This window comes from Lissotriton vulgaris, chromosome 6 (assembly GCF_964263255.1).
Source record: "Lissotriton vulgaris chromosome 6, aLisVul1.2, whole genome shotgun sequence".
Classification (NCBI taxonomy): Eukaryota; Metazoa; Chordata; class Amphibia; order Caudata; family Salamandridae; genus Lissotriton; species Lissotriton vulgaris.
Window position 1 is genome coordinate 1451109929 of NC_141694.1, and position 12214 is coordinate 1451122142.

Here is a 12214-nt window from a genome sequence, read left to right on the forward strand (position 1 = left end):
GGCAGGGCTGTCCCCTATCTCCCCTACTCTTTGCGCTCATCATTGAATCCCTAGCCCTTAGGGTGCGGGAGGACCCGAACATCAGTGGTCTCCCCTTCTCAGGAGAGCAACATAAAATCTCCCTTTTTGCCGATGACGTTCTATTGTCACTAGCGGACCCGGGAAACACCCTTCCGCGGGTACAGGAGGTACGATCTCAGTTTGAAGCTGTGGCGGGTTTTTGGGTCAACCCTGCCAAGTCATACATCCTTAACCTCACGCTACCTTCTGCTGAGGTGGACCGTATCCGACCGCTCACGCCCCTGTCGTGGGCCAGCTCCTCTTTACAGTACCTCGGGGTCCGGTTGACCTCGTCCGTCACCACTCTGTATGCGGCCAACTTCCCACCTTTGCTGGCCCAGATACAGACTGAGCTTAATCGGTGGAAGCCCATGTTCATTTCTTGGCTGGGCCGCGTCCATGCTGTTAAATGACGATGCTCCCTAAGCTCCTATACCTGTTTCAAGCGCTTCCTATTGCTTTAGATGGGGGCTTTTTTAGGCGGGTTAAGACCATGATCCTACACTACATTTGGCTAGACTTTCTTTTCTCACGCTGCGACGGCCTTTGAAGAAGGGTGGGGTCGGCCTCCCAGATATGCATCTCTATTATAAGGCGGCGCAACTCCAAGTGCTGGTCGAGTGGACCCAGATGGAATCGGAGAAGCACTGGCTGCATATGGATAGGAGTGTGGCGGGGAGGTTGATATGGGACCTGGTTTGGAAGGCAAAGGGGGATCGCCCTCGGAACGCCTATATTAGCACGCCTACGAGTACCACCCTGAAGGTCTGGGACTCGGTTTCTGGCGATGAGAGGTGGACTTCCTTCCGTCCCCTTTCCCTCCTATACATTTTAACCCGGCCTTTCCACCGGCTCTCATTGAGGGCCCATTTGATGGGTGGAGAGCGGGGGGGTGTTACGCGCTCACGCACCTGTTTCATGGTTATGAGCCACTTACCTTCCACAATTGCATGCGTGATTATGCGGTGTTACCGTCCGATCGTTACCGACATGCTCAAATGCTACACTGGGCGTTGTCGCCGGAGGTGCGAGATGCAGCGACACGGCTTCCCACAGATTTTGAATCCTTTATCACCCGCACCACGTCCATGAGAGGGGTGATCTCCTTCCTCTATGACCTTCTGCTGGCCACGGCTATCTCGCCTCGCCCTAGATACATGAGTTTGTGGGAAGAGCACTTGGGTCGGGATATCTCTGACGAGGAGTGGACTCACCTCTGGCGTGACCTGCACAGATTTAATCATTCCATTGACCTTAGGGAGGCCCATATGAAAACAATGTTGGACTGGTATCTTTACCCAGCCCGGTTGAAAAAGATCTTTCCCTCTACGTCGGATAGATATTGGCGAGGTTGTGGTCTCTTGGGGGATTTTCGCCATATTTGGTGGGACTGCCCTGTCATTCTCCCCTACTGGGAGGAGATACTGTCCCAAATCAAAGATGTGTTGGGTTACCCGGTTCCTGACTCGATAGGCTTCGTTCTCTTGGGTCTCCGTGATCCGCTCCTGGAGCATCAGACCAAAGCAGATAAACAAATCCTTTGGCTCTGCGTGGGTGCGGCCAAGCTGACCTTGGCGGCGGCTTGGAAAAAGAAGGAGGCCCCAGCACTTTCCCACTGGTATGCTAGGTTGTGGACACTTCTAAGTATGGAAAGTATGGCGGATGTTTTCAGAGGAGATTTCAAAAACTTCATCTTCAGATGGGGTCCGCTAGTCCGCTTCCTTTCTCAAGGTTTACCATCGACGGTCTGCCCGCCCACTTTACCTGCACTCCATTTGTTCCAAATGTGAGAGAAAGTTAGGATGTGTGCCTGTTGCTTGGATGCCACCACTGGGGGGGGGGCGTTGAAGGGTTACAGAAGTTTGGGGGGAGGGTGTTTTGTTTTGTCTATCTCTGTGGGTGGTGGGTCTTTGTGTTTCACCTCGCTGCATTGTATTCTTATGGCCGAGAAACGAGGAGGCGCAAATTGGACTGATCGAATGAGCCCCAGGCTTGGGCGGCTTTTGCCTGGCGCCACTGCGAACAGATGCCTTTCTATGGACTCCCCGCTGGGGGAAACATTGTTGGCTGGCGGACATTGAGAATCTTCCTGGCTGGGGTGGCCGCGTTGTCTATGTCTTCAGCATTATTAAACTCCTGTGCCATGTAGAGTGAGCTCCTGCGAGGGCTCTTGTCGCCTTTACTATGTTTCTATCCTTCCCTTACTTCCCTTTCTCTTCCTTATTGTACTTTCAATAAAAATATCTTTAACAAAAAAAATGGAGTGGGTGGAATGCATATCGAGGGGACTTATGTATATCCCCGATGTGGAACTGTCTAGGAATAAAGTTTGTTCACCTGACATGCTTGCCTGAGTGCATGTTCGCTGCTCCATAATTGCACCAAACGTCACAAGGTCGAACTGTATGCATACTACTGTTTTGTGAGGATTGGAAGTTATATTTAATAAAAATACTATTTAAAAAAAAAAGAAAGCCTAAAATCTACTGCTTTTTAATGTAAAGTAGCCAGTAAATTACACCAGAGCTTCTGTCCAGAACATGGTTGGAACATATTATACTAAAATCCATACATTTTACACACTTGTTTATGGATTCTATCTTATACAGGTTAATGGAGATCTGAACATGTGATTGAAACTATTACTAATGAGCAGAAGGAATGATTTTCCCATGAGAAAGGATGTGAGAACTCCTTGAAGACCAGTAATAAAATATAAACACACGCTGACTCCACTACTCTCTATAATTCATGCCTCTTGATGCCAAGCCCGAAAATGAGGCTACACTTACCGCATAGTGCAGAAAATGTGCAATTGTACAACGCCGAATAAAATGTCTTCTAGGCCTCAGAAATACATGCAACTTTACAGATATACTGAGGTGAATATATACTTTAGGTTAATATAAAAACAATATTTCAATTCAGTCATTAAACATTTCAGTACATGCTTGGGCATACATGACCAATGGCATGTTCATAAAGTACTGGAACAAAGGCACAAATATGAATGACTCTGCTTTTTCAGTCCTCCCATTTTTCCAGGAGGCAAAACTTCATACAATAATTCAATGTCATACAGTTGTATAATCTTGACTTTTACATCTTCAGTATCAATACCCTCATCCTGAGACAAGGCAAGTGGATAACTGTCGACAAAGCTTTTTGTTAGAATAAACGCTGACACAGGAATGAGGAAGAGAAGGCTTTTATTGAACCAGATACTCAGGCACCAGCACGCAACTGACTCTCACCAACATTCTAAGGTGTGCTCCACTCTCAACGTTCTAGGAAACAATCAGCTATTAGGTTCTTGTCACCAGAAACATAACACATGGTATAATTGAAACATGGTAAGCCCAAAACCCATTTAGAAATGCGGGGAGTGGCTGTTTCAATGCTTTTTGTGGATAACATAGGAAGTAAAGGTTTGTGGTCTTTGTGAGGAATTCCCCAAAAGAAACATTTGAAAAGGTTTATCGCCCAATAGCAAGCAAGGGCCTCCTTCTCAATCGTGGGGTACATACGTTCAGGTTCTTTCAAGGTTCTGGACGCAATCGCTATAACTTTCTCTTTGCCATTTACCAATTGAGTGAGTGAAACTCCTAGACCTTTCATGTTTGCATCCGGTGTCAAAGTGGTCTTAGCACTGGGTTCGAACATTCCTTAAGTAGGAGCATTTATTATGGCTTGTTTGATAAAAGTAAAGTCACTTTGACATGATGAATTCCAATCAAAGGGGGACCCTTTTTTAACAATTCTCTTAGAGAGTGCACATGTCTAGCAAAGTTTTCTACAAATTTAGACATGTACTCTACCAGACGCAAGAAGGATCTGAGCTCGTCCATGTTAGTAGGAGCTGGGGCAAGCTTGACCAAATCCACTAAGCTGGTTTATGGTCTGATTCCTTCACCAGAGATAGTGTTGCCCAGATACACTACGGACTTCACTCTAATTTTACATTTATCTCTGTGCATGGTGAATCCTGCCTTGCTTAGTTTACCTAGAACCTCTCTGAGAATCTTGTTGTGTTCCGTTTCTGACTCCCCATATATCAAGATGTCATCCTGGAAACACAAAACAGGTGATGGACCGAATGTGGATCAATGTCACACATTCATCCCAGTCAAAAGATCTGGGCCCAAATCCATCGTTTTTTTGCACTCCACACCACCCTGGGTTAGACAATGGCGATATGCAAATCAGCTCTGACCCTGTGCCCCATGGGAACAGTCCAGTCCGAACTACAAAGGCCATGTCCTTCCCAGAACGGAATCAAGCATCCGAGGACCGGACCGGTTTCGAGGTAACACCTCTCATCAGCCCGGCTAGCTTGACTCCAGTGGTGTGGAGTGCCTGGGACCCACGTCTGGGCATCCCTAGTACACTTAGAGCGGAATTGCAAAAACAACAGGTGATGGACCGAATGAGGAACAATGTCACACATTCAACCCAGTCAAAAGATCTGGGTCCTAATCCATCGTTTTTTTGCACTCCACACCACCCTGGGTTAGACAATGGCGATATGCAAAGTTGTAGTTCGGACTGGACTGTTCCCATGGGGCACAGGGTCAGAGCTGATTTGCATATCGCCATTGTCTAACCCAGGGTGGTTTGGAGTGCAAAAAAACGATGGATTAGGACCCAGATCTTCGGACTGGGGTGAGTGTGTGACATTGATCCACATTCGGTCCATCACCTGTTTTGTTTGCATATCCTGGAAACACAGCACTTTTCCCAAACCTTTCAAAATGTGTTGCATTATATGTTGGAACATTGCCGCGGCGGATGTAAGGCCGAACGGCATTCTGTTAAATCGGTAGACTCCGAAGGGTGTGATGAAGGATGTGAGGAATTTAGAATCGGGATGCAGAGCTACCTGATGGTATACTGTGGAAAGGTACTTGGCCCCTTGTATTACGCTGAGCATCTCATTAATGTTGGGAACAGGGTGTCTATCCACCCAAATGTTGGAGTTAAGATCTCTAAGATCCACACACAGGCAGATACCTTTCCCTCCTTCCTTAGATGCGACCACTATGGGAGCCAACCACTTCGAGCTTTCTATTCTTTCAATTACACCACAGGTTTCTAGTCTCTCCAATTCTCTTTTAAGAGGACCTCTTATAAGTAAAGGGACCAATCTAGATTTGTGAACAATAGGTTTGTGTTGTTTCTTCAATTTCATTTTATGTGAGAAACCCTTCAGTAAACCCAACTTTTCTGATTAAACCTCTGGAAATTCTTCACACACTTCTTTTCCAACGCTAGATCTCTCAACCAAATACACAGGTTCTGACGCATATGGATACAATTTTATCCCAAGATCTTTTGGTGTTTCCACCCTAGTAAATTCGACCCATTCTATGTAATGTACACTTTCCCTACAGTAAACCTTTCTTTGAAGTTGATCTGCATAACAAGCATGTCCACAAAGGGAATCGGATCATGGTTGTAACCACCTGGATTAACATCAGGGGGCAACATATTATAATCCTTGCTTTTTGAGTTGGCCATGAATGTAGCTTTGATAAGGGTATACGGGAGACATGAGTCTGCAAACATCACATATGTCATATCACCAAGGAGAATTTCACATTTAGGGTAGTTACTGTGAGACAATTCCTGAGGGTCTGCTAGCTGAATACAATATCTTCATTGGGCACTGTTTCACTGTGAACCATGCGAATGACATTTCTTTTTAAATCATTACAAACTTTAGAATGACCACGTTTGTTGCATTTCCTACACATAACATTCCTAGCTGGACAATTTATATTGTTAGCATAATGATTGGGATTTCCACAACAAAAGCATTTACATTTAGTAACAATAGTACTTTGTTTCACCTGTTCAGTGGGAGACAATTTGTTCTTAATATCCTTAATTGACACCTTAAGCACATCGTTATCATTAACTTGTTTGACTTCAACAGCGTCTTTCATTTCACTCATACAAAATGCAGTGTGCTCAATGCTTTTTGCAATATCAATCGTCTGTTTTAATTCAGGAGCATCAGCTAATAATTTCTCTTGAATTTTCTTGTCACAAGTGCACCTAACTAATTGATCCCTAATTAATGATTCTGTAATGTACTGAACTCACATGTAGAAGCTAATCCTCCTAAAACTGCAATGTAATTTACTACTTGTTCATTCTTCCCTTGTGATCTAGCGACAGATTTATGTCGTTCTAGAACCACATTGATTTTTTCTCCAAATTGTACTTCACATTTTTTAAGTGTATTTTGATAGACATCATGTTGAATATCTCCGTGCGCATCCTCACATCCGCTTTCACCTTCAACTAAAGTGTCAGGGAGATCATCAAAAATGTATCTTGAATATTTTCCTAAATTATGTAACAGGACATGCTGTTTGCGTACAGAAGAAAATCTGTCCCCCCCCCCCCCCAATAGCATTAGATAAGATTCAAAAAGATTCACCCATCTTTTCCACGGAATAAGTAGTTCTCCATCTTCTTTCAAGAAAGGGGGGCGGGGTTGAGACATTGCAAATGATGCCATGGTATGAAGAGAAAGACTGAGAAAACAGAATAAGGGAAGAGAAGAACAGAAGAAGAAAACAAAACAGTGAAGACAAAGAGGAAGGAAGGGGTTAGTTAGAAAAATCAGCAGAGAATTAAAATAATATACCAAGGGGCATATCACAAAATCATAGCACAAGGCAGTAAAAAGAATTATAAACAAAGTGGAAAGTTTATCTCAATATAGCACCCAAAAACAGACAAAGTGACTATAGGTGCAAAATGCAAAGCTGAAAGTTTATCCCAATATAGCACCCAAAAACAGACAAAGTGACGATAGGTGCAAAATGCAAAGCTGTGCCTGTCAGCGATGAAAATGACAGGCTTAATGAAGGAGACAATTGTCAGTGTACACAATCAAGATAACTCTCCACCCTCAAATGAGCTGTGCCTGTCAGCGTTGTAGAATTTGGCAGGCTATTATCAGTGAAAGGTACTTGAGAGTGTTGCAGGCCGAAGAATTAATTAGAGGGTCCTTGGCTGAAGAACTAAACTTGAAGAAATCTAAAGAATGCGCTCTATCTGCGAGCAGAATCAAGAAGGAACCTATGGTGAGGAACTCGTGACTGCCAGTTGAAGAAATATGACCAACAATGCGCGGGTAAAAAAACTCTCTCACTGAAGGAAGACAGCTGGTAGAAAGTTCGCTGAGGCACAACAGCTGAGCGTGCGCAGGCAGAAGGCCACCAAACGCTATGACAAGTATAATCATGCTGAGAGGAATCACTGTGTGGAGAACAGTGCCTTCGAACATTTGTGAGAGAACAGCTGATAGAAGGCTGCTCCCGCTCAGGCAATTAGGTTCCTGCTGAGCGTTACAGACGGTGCCTAGCATGCAACATCTAGCCAGCAATCCCTTCACCTCACAGCCAGGGATAGAGAGATTGGATAACCTGTAGAGCCACATACAAATTAGCTCTGATAAATGCTAAAAAAAATTGGGATCAGGATCGATGGAGGGTCCTCACAGAGGCTTGTGATGGTAGGAATTTGTCACAGTTTTGGCATTATCTTAAATGGGGCAAATGCCCGGACGAGCGGCCAAGGTCTGCCTATGTGGGCCAACAATAGTGGGTCACAGTTTCTTTAAAAACCAGTTTAGGACTGACAATGGGCTGTGGTGGTTCTCCCCCCGCCAAACCCTGATGAACTTCTAATATTTACACACTCAGAGGTAAAGACCGTTATGAAATCTATCCCGAGTGGTAAAGCGCCAGGCCCCGACTGCATCCCGGCAGACCTTTTCCTGCAAGAACAGGACCTCTGGGTTCCTTATATCACTATCTTGGCCAACGCCTTAGCTAATGGCTCGCAGGTCCCCAAATCCTGGTTTGGGGCTGAGATATTACCGATGTATAAGAAGGGTGATCGCTCAGTCCCGTCCAATTATCGGCTGATCAGCTTAATAGACGCGGTACAAAACATCACGGCCCGCATAGTTCTGGGACGCATTCAGTCCTGGATGCTTGAGTCTGATATACTAACACCCTTACAAGCGGGTTTTCGAACCCATGTAGGCACCCTTGACCAGGCATTCAGGCTCGTGTTACTCTACTGGAAGGTAGTCTTCATCGGGGGTGGCAAACTATATGCGGCCTTTGTGGATCTAAGGTCTGCATTTGACCTTGTACCAAGGGCAAAGCTATGGGAATGTTTTATAAAATTGGGCATGCCAGTAGAATTGGTGAGGCTTCTGGTAAACCTACATGCCCATACGTATGCACAGGTTCGCTGGGGTAAGCCTGGTGAGGTTACTGATAGATTTGTTGTCGACAAGGGTGTGTTTTGGCCCCTACCTTATTTTCTTTATTCATTAACGGGGTCCTAAACTATTATACAGACCACCCTACAGATGCTCCATCCCTGGCTGGTACGAAAATCCCTCTGCTCATGTTCGCGGACGACACGCTTTTAATATCCAAAACGAGACAGGGACTACAGTTAGACCTGTCTAGGTTTGAACTGTTTTGCCGCGAACATGAGCTGGAGGTTAACGTGGCCAAGACCAAGTTTATGGTCTTACGGGGGAAAAGCCCAACTACAGCCAGGGTAATAATGGGTGGGGCTACCCTTGAACAGACTTCGGTCTTTACATATCTTTTTTGTCACATTTAGTGACAATCTCAGCTGGAACCCCCAGATAGACCTTCTTGCTTTAAAGCATGCTCAATTAGGTGGAGCTCTCCTTAAAGAACATAAATGTTCCCAAACAAAACCCGTCTCCCCACTTATGAAGATCTACGGCTCAAAAATATTGCCAGCGGTGCTGTATGGCGCTGAGCTTTGGGGTTATAGTAACTTGGACCCCCTCAAAGTGGCCCAAAACAGATTCCTTAGGGCAGTAATAGGCCTCCCCCAATCTACACCCCGCATTCTCCTTTTATATGATTTAGGGTGCCAACCAGTCGAGGATGTTGCACGATATAGACCATTAGCGTTTTGGCGGCGTCTGTGGACCACGCCAGAACTTTCTCTATACGCGAAAGCACTGTTAGAAGTTAGGGATCTTCAGGGCTCCCACAGGATAGGCTGGTTGAGAGACCTAAGAATCACATTGTTTGATATGGGGTTGGGAGAACTCTGGTGTAACCCGGACACAGCTACTTTTCCCCCGAAAAAGCTGTTTAGAGATCTGTATTGGGGATGGGCCATCTCTAAAAGACATGCTTCACTGATAGACGGCTCATTGACGGCATCCTTTGTGTTGGTGAAGGACGTCTGTCACCTTGAAGACTATTGGAATGTTATTACTAGGCCCCTAGATGGTAAGCTATTCCATCAGCTTAGAGTAGGGACACTACCACTCAGGGGTCTAACAAAGTCTTGGGCCAACAATGGTAATGGATACTGCCCACTGTGTACACAGTCGGAAGAAACAGTTGACCACTTCCTCTTCGGCTGCCCTGTGTACCATGCTCCTAGACAAAGTGGTTATGCCCAGTCTGTAGGTCACTTGGTACACGTTCAGCAAAGACAGCTAGTAGAATTCTAAAGACCGACACCTCCTTATTGGTGGTTGTTGGGGTTGCAAAATTTATTGGATGGGCCTGGATCCCACGGTTAAGGCTGATTAATTCATTTTTAACTGCCCCATAATAATATGCCAGATTGGGCACAGGCCTGACGTACCTAGGAATGATATGTTGTATTATAGATGTTTTGTTTATACGGGTTTTTTATTGAAAATGAAGTCTTGTATATTGTGATTTAATGCTATTTTTATTCTGTTCTTAATGTATAGTAATTTATTATTTTAAACTATTGTACACTTTTTAACGACATTCGCAAATTTGTATTGTAGGGTAATGTACCCACTCTAACTGGTCATCTTATAGACTGAATTTTTTTTATGATTGATTTGTGTAGTATGTCTTTTATGATGAAATATCGAATAAAGACTTCTTTGACTTGACTTGACTTGAGAGATTGGATAACACTACAACTCCCGCTGGGCACAGGCAATGTCAATGTCAATATCATCCGCGCACACCAATTAGGCAGCAATCACTTCACATCGCAGTCAAGGAACGAGAGTTAAAATAACATTACAACTCCCGCTGGGCACAGGCGTCATCGTCAATATCAGCCGCGCTCACAAACACTCCAGCAACAACAGCTGAGGGAAGCTCGCTGCGGTACCAGCTTGAAAACAGCCTGGAAAGTAGTGATAACCAATGCCTTGTAGACGCATAGGTTCACTTCCCAAACAGGAATACAGTCACTTGTGGCACCTTAGGTGGAAATGTCACACTTGTCCTACTTGCCAGAATGAAACAAAAAGGCAGTACCACGAAAAACATGAATATAGTGGACTTCCATCTTGTGATGTCACACTTTCCACTCACCAGAATGAGCACAGGAGTGAATAAGGCAGTCCCTCGAAGTACAGCAGTATGGTGGACTTCCAGCTGGTGTAGAAGAAGCAGGGGGAGAATTTGGAGCTGCCCACAGCGCAGCAAATCATCGCCAAATTATTAGAATAAACGCTGACACAGGAAGGAGGGAGCAAAGGCGTTTATTGAACCAGATTCTCAGGAACCAGCAGGCAACTGGCACTCACCAACATTCTAAGGTAAGCTCCACTCTCAATGTTCTATAAAAGGACGTACCAAGGGAGAAGGGAAAGGAGGGGTAGGGAGGAAAGGGTGATACCTACTTGTAAAGGGATAATAACCTGCGGAAACAAGCATAGATTATAATACTTTTATTAGCGGAAACCAGTAGGATGATGTACATTATTATTTGATTAAAACAGAAGCAAGATGACACCGGTGTAAGCGGCCACATTTGCGCTGGTCTTCACTCATCTTCAAACTGATGGCATAAGACAGAGGGCGGCGGAGCTTTGTGGCAGGTGCCACAACTGGTGATCAGAGATGCAACTGCAGACGTGATGTTTGTTTGATGCTTGAGCAGCGATTGTGGCAGCTGTCTTGCATGGCATGCATGAAAATGCTACTGTGCAGTCTTCTGGGATGATGGAACATTAAACAAGCAATCTCTTGGGGATTAATGAACTAAAAGAGGCAAGAGAAGGCCCCTTATCAGCCAAGACCTAAAGTAAGGATATAAGGGCTTTGATAGATGGGGCTGGGGATCCAGAGGAGGAAGCCTGTAAGTCAACCTCCGGATAGCTTCCCATTCCACAGCGATGATGCCACCACCATCCAGACACTTAGGGCAGTGGTAAAAGAGCAGGCCAGACTCATAATGGGCTGGTTTACTCAGACGAAGGTGGCAACGATGAGTGTTGCTGGACGCAACATTGTGCTGCTGTGGCAGGGCAGAAGATGAAGGTGGGCACTAGGGGCCTGGCGTGTAGCAGGAGGTGGAGCCGCAACAGGGTCAGAAGCACATGAGAGTGTATTGTCATCTCTAGGTGGTGCAGCTCACTTGCACCTGGAAGAGTGGATCCACATTGCTAGACCACAACATTTACAGCTGTTTTGGTGATTAGCAAAACTCAATATGGCCTACGGCAGTAAAGTTGCTGAGCGGTCTTCCTCTAGTGTACTCAAGTGTACAGCCTATCTCTAGGTTGGAGGGAGTGTCAGGCTTCGGTTGGGCAATCAGGTAAGGCAGCTTAGAGCTGAGAACCAAAAGTATAGAATCTTTCTGCTACACTGTAAAACTGCATCATCATTCAGTTGTAAATCAAACTCTGCAATAGAGATTGAAGGGTTTGAGGATAGCATCATATGAATCCCCATGAGAATGTCATGGGCACTCACTTAGTTTTCTGAGCTTGTATAGGCCTAAAGCACTTTAGGACTAAGGTCAGGGCTTTGGGCCATTTCAATTTTGTCTCTAAACATATCTTTGTTATCTTGTATGTATGTTGATATGTATATTTTTATTTTATAGACTGAACTGAGCCAAAAGACAGTGGAGAACTGTACAAGGTTAAAGACAAGCATAAAGTCAACGAGTGATAGCAAAGGTAGCTGGATTATAGATAGTTAATGGGTTGTGATATAGGTTCTTGCAAGATATGGATATATAGATGTTGGTTCAGATCCTGGGAGCATGCATGGAAAAAGCCTGCTTTCTGGTTTTTTTCTTCTTTTTTACACTTCTTAGTCTGCACTCTGATGGTATGCCAGGAATC